General features: G+C 39.3%; 1 non-coding gene across 1 annotated transcript; it reads right to left on the reverse strand.

The window, feature by feature from the left end:
• Nucleotides 1-889: 889 nt before the first annotated feature.
• LOC112718543 (small nucleolar RNA R71) lies at nucleotides 890-993 on the reverse strand. The gene has a single exon (XR_003160878.1). It is a non-coding gene; the product is annotated as a small nucleolar RNA R71 (small nucleolar RNA).
• Between the last annotated feature and the right edge of the window lie 1,999 nt (nucleotides 994-2,992).

Below are 2,992 nucleotides of genomic sequence, written 5' to 3' on the forward strand. Positions count from 1 at the left end.
ACTCTTTGACTTTTTAATTGTTTCTTATCTTTTTCAAAATCACCTAACTACTCTTCCCTCTCTAATTTTCAAAAATATCTCATCTCTTTTTTAAAAATTCTTTTTAGTTTAAATTTGAATTTTAATCTTATCTTATTTCTAATTTTCGAAAATTACTAACCCCTTTTTCAAATTTTTTTTTTTCGAAATTTGCCCTCTCTTTTCTTACTCTATTTAATTATTTTACTAACACTTCTCTTCACCTCTCTCCATCTAAATATTCGAACCCACTCTTCTTCATTCTTCTCCCCTTTCTTTTTCTACTAACTGTGACATAGAGGACTCCTCTTCCTTTTCTTGTTTTCTTCTCTTTCATATGAGCAGGAACAAGGATAAAGGCACTCTTGTTGAAATTGATCCAGAACCTGAAAGGACTCTGAAGAGAAAATTAAGAGAAACTAAGTTACAACAATCTAAAGGTAACCTTTCAGAAATATTAGAGCAAGAGAAGGAGATGGCAGCCGAAAATAATAATAATGCAAGGAGAATGCTTGGTGACTTCACAAAGCCAACGTCCAAATTTGATGGAAGAAGCATCTCCATTCCTGCCATTGGAGCCAATAATTTTGAGCTGAAACCTCAGCTAGTTGCCTTAATGCAACAAAACTGCAAGTTTTATGGACTTTCATCTGAAGATCCTTATCAGTTTTTAACTGAGTTCTTGCAGATCTGTGAGACTGTAAAGACGAATGGAGTTGATCCTGAAGTCTACAGACTCATGCTTTTCCCTTTTGCTGTAAGAGACAGAGCTAGAATATGGTTGGATTCACAACCCAAGGATAGCCTGGACTCCTAGGATAAGCTGGTCACTGCCTTCTTAGATAAATTCTTTCCTCCTCAAAAGCTGAGCAAGCTTAGAGTGGATGTTCAGACCTTCAAACAAAAAGATGGTGAATCCCTCTATGAAGCTTGGGAAAGATACAAGCAGCTGACCAAAAGATGTCCATCTGACATGTTTTCAGAATGGACCATATTAGATATATTCTATTATGGTCTATCTGAATTTTTGAAAATGTCATTGGACCATTCTGCAGGTGGATCTATTCACCTAAAGAAAACGCCTGAAGAGGCTCAAGAACTCATTGACATGGTTGCAAACAACCAATTCATGTACACTTCTAAGAAGAGTTCTGTGAATAATGGGATACCTCAAAAGAAAGGAGTTCTTGAAATTGATGCTCTGAATGCTATATTGGCTCAGAACAAAATGTTAACTCAGCAAGACAACATGATCTCTCAAAGTCTGAATGGATGACAAAATGCATCCAACAGTACTAAAGAGGCGGCTTCTGCAGAAGCTTATGATCCTGAGAACCCTGCCATGGCAGAGGTTAATTACATGGGTGAACCTTATGGAAACACCTATAACTCATCATGGAGAAATCATCCAAATTTCTCATGGAAGGATCAACAAAAGCCTCAACAAGGCTTTAACAATGGTGGACAAAATAGGTTGAGCAATAGCAAGCCTTTTCCATCATCTTCTCAGCAACAGACAGAGAATTCTAAACAAAACACTTCTAATTTAGCCAATCTAGTCTCTGATCTGTCAAAGGCCACCTTCAGTTTCATGAGTGAAACAAGATCCTCCATCAGAAATCTGGAGGCACAAGTGGGCCAACTGAGTAAGAAAGTCATTGAAACTCCTCCCAGTATTCTCCCAAGCAATACAGAAGAGAATCCAAAAGGAGAGTGCAAAGCCATTGATTTGATCAATGTGGCCGAATGCACAAGGGAGGAGGAGGACGAAAATCCTAGTGAGGATGACCTCCTGGGACGTCCCTCAAGCAAGAAGGAGTTTCCTATTAAGGATCCAAAGGAATATGAGGCTCATACAGAGACTATAGAGATTCCTTCTGCCATTCATGAGCTCTGAAGACTATTCTTCCTCTGAAGAGGATGAAGATGTGATTGGAGAGCAAGTTGCTCAATATTTAGGAGCTATCATGAAGCTGAATGCCAAGTTGTTTGGTAGTGAGACTTGGGAAAGTGAACCTCCCTTGCTCATTAGTGAACTAGATACTGGGATTCAGAAAACTCTACCTCAAAAGAAACAAGATCCTGGCAAGTTTTTAATACCTTGTACCATAGGCACCATGACCTTTGAAAAGGCTCTATGTGATCTAGGGTCAGGGATAAATCTTATGCCACTCTCTATAATGGAGAAGCTGGGGATCATTGAGGTACAACCTGCCTTGTTCTCATTACAATTGGCAGACAAGTCATTGAGACAAGCTTATGGAATAGTGGAGGACGTGTTAGTAAAAGTTGAAGGCCTTTACATCCCTGCTGATTTCATAATCTTAGACACTAGGAAGGAAGAGGATGAATGCATTATCCTTGGAAGACCTTTCCTAGTCACAGCAAGAACTGTGATAAATGTCAACAGAGGTGAACTAGTCCTTCAATTGAATGGGGACTACCTTGTGTTTAAGGCACATGGCTATCCCTCTGTGACAAAAGAGAGTAAGCATGAAGAGCTTCTCTCAGTTCAGAGTCAAGAAGAGCCCCCACAGTCAAACTCTAAGTTTGGTGTTGTGAGGCCACAACCAAACTCTAAGTTTGGTGTTAAGACCCCATATCCAAACTCTAAGTTTGGTGTTGGGACTATACAACATTGACCTGATCACCTTTGTGGATCCATGAGAGCCACTGTCAAGCTATTGACATTAAAGAAACGCTTGTTGGGAGGCAACCCAATTTTATCTAATTTTTATTTTATTTTATTTTATTGTTATTTTGTGTTTTATTAGGTACATGATCATGTGGAGTCACGAAAAAAATCATAAAAATTAAAAAACAGAAGCAAAAACAGCAGAAAAAAATTTGCACCCTGGAGGAACCACAGGCTGGCGTTCAACGCCAGTAAGATGCATCTGGCTGGTGTTCAATGCCAGAACAGAGCATCAACCTGGCGCTGAACGCCAGAAACAAGCAATATTCTGGCGCTGAA

Source organism: Arachis hypogaea, chromosome 10 (genome assembly GCF_003086295.3).
Source record: "Arachis hypogaea cultivar Tifrunner chromosome 10, arahy.Tifrunner.gnm2.J5K5, whole genome shotgun sequence".
NCBI classification, from domain to species: domain Eukaryota; kingdom Viridiplantae; phylum Streptophyta; class Magnoliopsida; order Fabales; family Fabaceae; genus Arachis; species Arachis hypogaea.